The sequence below is a fragment of the Octopus bimaculoides genome, chromosome 2 (genome assembly GCF_001194135.2).
Source record: "Octopus bimaculoides isolate UCB-OBI-ISO-001 chromosome 2, ASM119413v2, whole genome shotgun sequence".
Taxonomy (NCBI): Eukaryota; Metazoa; Mollusca; class Cephalopoda; order Octopoda; family Octopodidae; genus Octopus; species Octopus bimaculoides.
Window position 1 is genome coordinate 140,324,719 of NC_068982.1, and position 8,874 is coordinate 140,333,592.

Consider the following 8,874-nt stretch of genomic DNA (forward strand, 5'->3'; position numbering starts at 1 on the left):
TATATATATATATATAGAGAGAGAGAGAGAGAGAGAGAGAGAGAGAGAGAGAGTGTGTGTGTGTGTGTGTGTGTGTGTAAATGATGGATATAAACAGAATAAATACGTTTGCCGAAAAATGCAACACTTCTGGTAGAATTTTGCATAGAAGTTTTCAAGTAGCGTAAATTACGATGTTATTCATGAAATTTAGAAAGATAATAACATATTTACTGCGAATATACACATGAGATGTTTGTAATATTTAATTTGAATATGAAATTAATAAATATTTTTGTTTTGAAAATTAGTACTCCTTTCATCCTTTACTACAAGAAACAAAACTTTTGATAGGAGTTTTTATAATTTTTGTAAATATACCACAGCTACACGACCGAATGAATATGTAAACGTATTCATGTATCGCATATTAAATTTATATTATGTAAATCAAATGATAATATTATTTTAAGCATTAAATTGGATTTCTACAAAGCAAAACGTTTAGTAATTATCTAAGTAATTAAATATGAAGCAAGAACGTAAATAAATCCTTTTTTTAAGATAGAAAATTTACAGTTCATATATCACTGATTTATATGTATATAGATAGATACTGACTTCAAATAATGGCACACAGCCAGCAATTTCTGCGAGGGTAGAAATCGAATGAATCGACTCCATTGTTAACAGATGCTTCTTATTTTGTCGCTCCAGAAAACATGAACAACCAATTTGACCCACACAGCATTTGAACTCAGAACGTAAAAATAGAAAACGAAATGCTGCCAAGTGTTTTTACCCGGTGCTAATCAGTTCTGCTAGCTCGTGATATATAAACTAGTAAACCAGGTCTTTATTATTGAATCTTTAAATTTTATACTGCAGAACAATTATTTCCTATTTAATGACACTTACTATAGTCAAATATGCGGAATTGCGATGGGAACGAAATAATGGGTAATTTTGTATTCACCATATATGAAGTGTTACTGCAAAACTACGGTGACCCATTTCACCATTATACAAGAGAGAACTGTAAAAGATATCTGGACAAGTGCTTTTATCATTCGGCGGGAGACCATTGATAAAAAGTTTGGAACTGAAATCAATACTAGATACTAGATACTTTAAACCCTAACATTTAATTCACAATGGAATATAGCAAAATAGAGCTTCCTTTATTGGGTATTATAATTTAAAAATTCAACAACCAAATTATAAATGACATTTAGAATAAACCAACGGACTCGAAGCAAAATCTTCTGTTTAGCTCATGTCACGTGAAACACGCCAAAAGAAATATCCCTTTTAATTAAACAAAACGGATTTACACAATGGTGTCTGATAGAAATTCTCGGGACATTTTTCTTCAAGACATCAAAACAACATTAACTGAAGGTCAATATGTAACCTCCCTTATAGACGATGAAATTAAGCGTTCTAGAAATTTAGACATTAAAACACTAAATTTAACAAAACATAACACCACATCAAATCTCAAAACACTACTGTATATATCAATTCACAACCCTAGAAACAATGAGGCATACAACACTGTTGTACAAAATCTACTCTTCTCACTAGAGGTCCAAAACTGAACAATATTCTGAAACATAGGTTCATCAAATGCAAAAAGCAACATAAATCGCTAAAAAGACTTCTAATAAATATGAAGCTTTACACAACAATCACGAAACCAGCTGTTAAAAATGTAGACGCCCAAACTGTGGAACATGCCCCACCTTCTGGAACGCTCGGAATTCCTATTCGAACAAGGAGAGAGGTTCACAATCAAAACCAACTTCACTTGTGCTTCCGAGAATCTAATTTACGTTATAACTTGCTCAGGTTGTGGTTATCACTATATAGGACAGACAAGTAGGATACTGAGGTGGAGAACAACACTACATAAGGAACGATTCCGGTTCCCGCAATACAGAAAGATTCCTTTGAGTCACCACATAGAATGTTGTGCAAATAATGTCCGACCTAAATTCACTGTTTCCCCATTTAGCCGTGCAAAGAAGCAATTTCTATACAGGAACGTTTAAATAAAGAAAATGTTTCATTGAACAATACAGGACACATCTAAATATGAACATATAACCAACTTTGATCTCAGAATATATTTTAATTCATGATCACATACACATCACTGTACATATTTCGTCTCATTATTTTAGCTCCTGGTTTTTCTGTATATTTATCCCCTACCCGAAAGATGAACAATTACCTCCACTGTCCCCTATAACGATCATCAATTACCTCCCCTTAGTGTCTTCTTGTTGTTGAAGAATTTGTTCATAAACTTCTCCATACACAACATGAACTAAAATCTTCTAAAGAAAATACGAAATTACAATAATATCAATGTCATGATTAGCGGAAGAAACAATATAAAGTACATTAAAACTATGTAAAGCTTGTGCAGTTTCCTTCTTATATTTAATATACACATGTTTTGCATTACAACTCCCTTCGTGGGGTAATCGAAATTCCTCACTTTGTGTTATTGTATTCACACACACACACACACACACACACACACACACACACACACACACACACACACGCGCACACACACTTATACACACACAATTATATATATATATATATATATATAAGTATGAAATAAAATTGAAAGAACCTCATGTTAAATGCATCAAAATAGTCCAATATACCTGTTTGTGTATTTATTGCTGAGAGTGTAGTTAGAAGCATCTTATCTTTCCGCTGGAAATCCGGTTTTCCTAAGCTGCTTTCTCATTAGTGATATTCTACACTTAATTCTGCAGTTTTGAACGTTTTTTTCTCATTCAATGAAAGCTAAATTCCCGATATCCATACCGTAATAATGTTGTTTGCAAGACTTTTTATTTACAGTCCATGTCTGTCGAAATTTTAAGTACACATCGTCTCAAAAATATTTATGATTGTATAACCTATATCTGCTTAAAAATGTAACTATCACCGTTTTCTTTTTGGATGCTGAGTTTCCGAAGTCCATTAATTCATATGAAACTTTTGCTTCAAGTTATGTAATTTGAATAATTGAAGTCACGTTAATGAAATCCTTCGGAACCCAACGGCTTTCCTATTATTTCATTCAATATGTTAAACATGTCCTATTTGGTGCTAGATTTCAAAGTTTGCACTAATTGCTGTTGACGGGTTCCCATACAATCAAGTTATACATATGCTACTAAATATTGAATACACTATGATTTCCTGTCATAAGCGTAGCATTATGTAATAACATTTATACTTATTCATTTAATACTGCATTTGTATGCATAACTTAATATATTTATCCTCATTTCTCTAAGATAGAGGTAGAACAGTACACTCAGTTGTGAACACCGTTACACTTGCAATGAATTGTTCTGTAATAAGAAGCATCAGCGTTCAGTCAAATAGCCTGATTACACCGCAAAAGCCCACCCAAGCGGATAATCCACCAGACTTGGAGTCCTGAAAAGAGAGCTATGTTTTCCATATATTCAATTGTTGACTTAGCCCTGAATCATTTAACACGGTGTTTTGTTTGGATCCGAATATCCATAGTAAACGAGGATAAATCTACTGTTTTCATATCTACATTTAGAAAAACTACATCGTTGGAGAACGCTCATGAGTGGTTCTCAACCAGGGTTCATATTGCCTAGTAGAGTCCATATGAGATTTTATTGTGAAACTCTATGCGCAATAAATTGGTTGTACTTCTTCAATACACAAAATATTTTAATGTTTATACAATTCCTTATAATATCTTATTATAAAAACACATTAAGATTTCTTTCATGCAGTGAACGAATATGGAGTTCCAAAAGCATAGAATAGGAATCAAAGGGATCCATAAGCAAAAATATCGTCGAAAATAAAACTGCTTGAAGTGTAGATTACTGCGTAGTCCACTGCATAGACTGAGCAAGCTCTCGCGTCATTTTTTCTCCTTACGATAATCGATATATAGATGTACCGTAGCTCCTTTTTTTATTCGTCTCCAAGCACTTTTGTGTGCACCTGATATTATCGTGTGTTATAAATCTTATATATACTGTATTCTGTATAAGTTGTACACAGAAAATAAATCCTCCAATCAAAAACATATGTTTATATCAGATTCATGTTTATCGTGGGAAGTTATATGACATATTGACATGGAAGTTTGGCCTCGGGATATTTTACATTTCGTACGTGAATGTTATATTTTATATAATTTCTATCTAAATGAAGATAAATATTCTGATAATTTAGCGTGGGAAAAACGATTTTTTTACAAATTAAAGGAACATTTTTGCTCTCAAAAATTATACAACCCCCAGGAATTATTGATTTTAATATACTCTTATTCTACTCCTTTATTTAGCTTCACAGATAACAGAAATATTACATAAAATGAAGTGTTATATTTTCACTCTTTGTCAATCCTTCGTATCGTAAGATTCTAGAGTAAGTTATATGTATAGTTATATTAGCCTTTAAACGATACACACATTCGCATACTCACATACATGTATGCGCACACGTGTCTTGGTGTATATATATATATATATATATATATAGGGAGAATTCACAAAAAAAACCCCAACAGACGAAGACAGGTGGTGTTGAAAACAAGTAGATGATTTATTATAACGCTCGGGAATTGAGAAAATCTTTAACGTTTCGAGCCTACGCCCTTCTACAGAAAGGAACACGGAAAGAAACAAGGAGAGAAACAAGGAGAGAAAAATAGGAGAGAAAAAAGGAGAGAGAAAAAAGAGAGAAACAAGGAGTGAGAAAAAAGGAGAGAATGTATGTATAAATATATATATATATATATATATGTGTGTGTGTGTGTGTGTGTGTGTGTGCGTGTGTGTGTGTAGCAGGTAAATAAGTAACAAGGATGCACAGGTATCAATACATTACGGCTGTTGATAACGTAGGAGTGGTGACGTACTTATATATAATTTAGAAGATTTTATGCAGCCTGTAGTCTTCCACCATTTAGAATAGAATACATTGGGATTTGTCAACTGTATTCTAGTTGATAGTAATAAATCAATTAATGCCAGACAGTATCTTAGACTCTTATTTTACTGGAACCATATATCTAGCTTAATCTACATAAAAAGGATATGTGGCAGAACTGCTAGTGAGAGAATGTCTGATGGGAAAGAAATGGTAACTAGAAGAAGGAAGGATAGGGGTAGCCAACCCTTATTTAGATTATCAAATAAAATAGGGATGCAATGTCTTCTTATATATATATATATATATATATATATATGTGTGTGTGTGTGTGTGTGTGTGTGTGTGTGTGTGTGTGTGTTGATGGAAAATACAATAAAAGATAGAAAGAGACCTCGATAGTATGTAAATAGAGGAATTTTGTTATATTATTTACACGCACACACACACACACACACACACACACACACACACATATATATATGCTTTTGTTTTTTATTCTTTTACATGTTTCAGTCCTAATGCTGTAGCTATACTGGAGCACCGCCTCATCGCCTCTATATTTGGTCTTGTGTGTTGTGTGTGTGTGTGTGTGTGCGTGTGTGTGTGTGCGTGTGTGTGTGTGTGTAATAAAATTAAAAAAATTCCCAGAATGTCGATAAAAGAACAACTGGAAAACTCTCCCTCATGAAGCAAAATGGTGTTTCCTCGTCAGTTATCGTTAGAAAATAACAATTTAATAGTTTTAACGATAATATTGTTCATTTTGCTGGCGTCGATAACATAAAGCCACTGGGAACGATGAACCACCTAAATGAACAATATTATCGTTAAATGCGTGAAATTGTTGATTTTTGGACGATAACTGACGAGGAAAGACTATGAACCAGTCATATGTATGAAATGTCCGTTTATTCCTTTGTCTTTCTGCGCAATTTATTAATCTTATTATTTAAGTTAACCTGACGGATCTGTCGGGTTCATATATGGCCTAGCATTTTCGTGTAAGACCAACATCGCTTTACGACTGAAATGAGGGGCTTCTTTCTGCTTATGCTTGTGCAATACTTCCAATTGTAAACGATATTTCGTATTGTTTTCTCTTGGTCTAACACTTCAAGATGGGCAATACAATTTTTTTCCCACCAAACAGGCCACAACGGCTTTTGCATGTAATTTTGGTTTGGGTATGAATTTGGTAGTAACAACGACGAACAAAAAGGGTCTCTTTCTTTCAGCTGAGAGGTTGCGGTCCTATGAGAGACACATTGACCAAATTTAAACATTTTTCCAAATACATCAAGATGTTTTATGATCAAAGCATAATTTGAATTGAACTATTAAGCAAATTATCGTTAAGTTTACTTGAGATTTTCCTCCAATCCATTGACAAAATTTGTGCAAATGGACTAGCATGTTCGTGTAAGACCAACCTCGCGTTACGAATGACAAATGAACATCTTCTTTCTTCAGATGTTTGTGCAATACTTCCAATTGTAGACGATGCTTCGTAATGTTTTCTCTTTGTCTAACACTTCAAGATAAATGACACACTTCTTTTCCCACCAAACGGACCATGACGGATTTTGTATGTAGTTCTGGTAAGATTTTCCTCAAATCCATTGACAAAACTTGTGCAAATGGACAAAACTCGTTTGTAATTTCTCTGGGACAACAGGAAGAAAGTACCATGCAGCTAATCAGCAGCTAGATCTGAATTATTGGGAGAAACTGAAAGACTCATGTTAGGAATAAGTTTAAAGCCACCTTAGTTCTCTTGTGTGATGATCATCAATATGAGGAATCGAACACCGGGATGAAGATATTGGTCTTGTATTTGCTGCGTAATTTTTTATCACTTATTATCCGTTAGTTCAATGACTGAGATTTTAAAATCTTCCATGATATAACCATCTTTAGAAAGTTTACAGGAATATATTATTAACAAAGTAGGGATAATTTCACGTAGTTACGCTGCATCGTCCTGGTAGCCTGCCATTTTTCATTTCATAACTGAACTGTAGTGATCATTATTAGTAACCCGGCATCGCAATATGTCAACCTATGAATTTGAATGCATCTAATATATGTAATAAATTTTCTCAATATGACTATGCAGCATATATGTCAGACAATCTATTACCATATAAAGCAGTATCAGGGAAACGAGAGATAGGCCTCTGCGTGGTTGCCTGCTCTTCTGGAAGTAGGTGTCAAAAGTCTCTCAGAACATACGATACCTTCTTAAAAAAAAAGGATTCGATACTTTACATCCTGATACATAATTACGACAGAGAATTGGGACGTTCATGATTCGGATGCATTTCATCATAAGTCGACTTGGTATGAACAAGCACGAAGAGTTAAACAAAAGTAACACAATAAATGTAACACATAGAACGTCTCAAACAATACAAATAATACGCATACTTAACGGCAGCTGCATCCACAAATGAACGAATTATTTTTAATTAGAAACTCAAACAAAAGCAAAAGAAAAAAAAAGAACTGAAATATATTTGAACATTTAATTATTTCATTAAAAAATATTTTCATTCCTATGTATATGAATTTTTTTAAAAGAACTTTTCTTGCTGCATCACATTACCATACTGTCGCTAATTAATGCGTCAAATTTCTATTTGCTTTGTAGATTTTCTTTCAAAATCGGGCATTTGTTTCTGCTGTTGTTTTATTTTAATCAGTTACATTGTCTACTTTATTCCGTTATTTTCCAGCTGTCTTTTCATTATTGATGTCCATTGTGTTGTTTGTGTTTTATTTCTCTGAGAAACAGCGTTGAAAAAGTGTATAAAATTTGAAAACTAAAACATTAATTACATGTAAACCGACGTTCATGAATGCGGGTTTAATTAACACGGCTTCCGTGTTAAATTGCTGTCGAGTTCAAGGAATTCATATTGAGAAGATTGGGCCTTCACATTATTCAATTCCTCAACAAAGCCTGGATATGTCAAATATCAACAGTTCTTTTTAGATTAAGTTGGTGATTAATGTTATTAGAAATTTCACAATGTGATACAGTAAATCATTTTCAGATTAAGAGGCTGTTTATTTAGATTTGGTTCCAAATCTGTGACAATTTGCACTGCTTTTCACCGAGAATATAAGTGGGTTACAATACGGGAAAATGTGTGACTTTGTACGAAGTACTTCCAGGACAATCTACATACACGTGTGCACACACATACATACAAACACACTCACACATATAAACAAAATTACCTGTGGTGAGTTTCCTACATGCCTAAGAAAATATTTACATAAAAAAACAACAGACTGATTCTTCATTCATCTTTGATGAATGTAGGTTTGGCCCAGATAAACTGATGTCATCATACGTTCCACATAGTCTTTAGGCTCACTGACGCTGTACCATCTTTTTCTAAAGAAACCACAACATTACTTAGCTTTTCTTCGCTACATAGTAACTCTTTTCTCTTTCTCCATAAGCAACAATAAGTTCCTTCATATGCCTCACTCGTTCTGGACATAGCTGCTTTTCAGTATCTTCCTCTAATTCCAATAGTACTAAGTTTTGTCGATTATGGCTGGGCAGGGATTCCTTTACAAGCAATTACGACTGTGAAGGGCCATTAAAGTCATTCATTCGTTTTGATATCTTGTAAATAGTTCTAGCATTTGGCGATCTTTCATACAAAGACTTGATTGAAACTTTCTCCCGACCGGTCTGGTTGCCAGAACAAGATTATATTCTTTGCATTTTTTACCATAAAACTATACACGGATTCAGGTTGACTAGACGATTTTGAGCAACGGCAGATTTTCTCTAGGTTCTACCTTTATATCCTATTTACGTAGCAAACTGCTTTTCCTTCATGCTGTGCTGAACGGGTTTTCCTCCTTCCTTCATGAACTTCATTCATGATGTTATTTTCATTCTGTTCGGAGTGC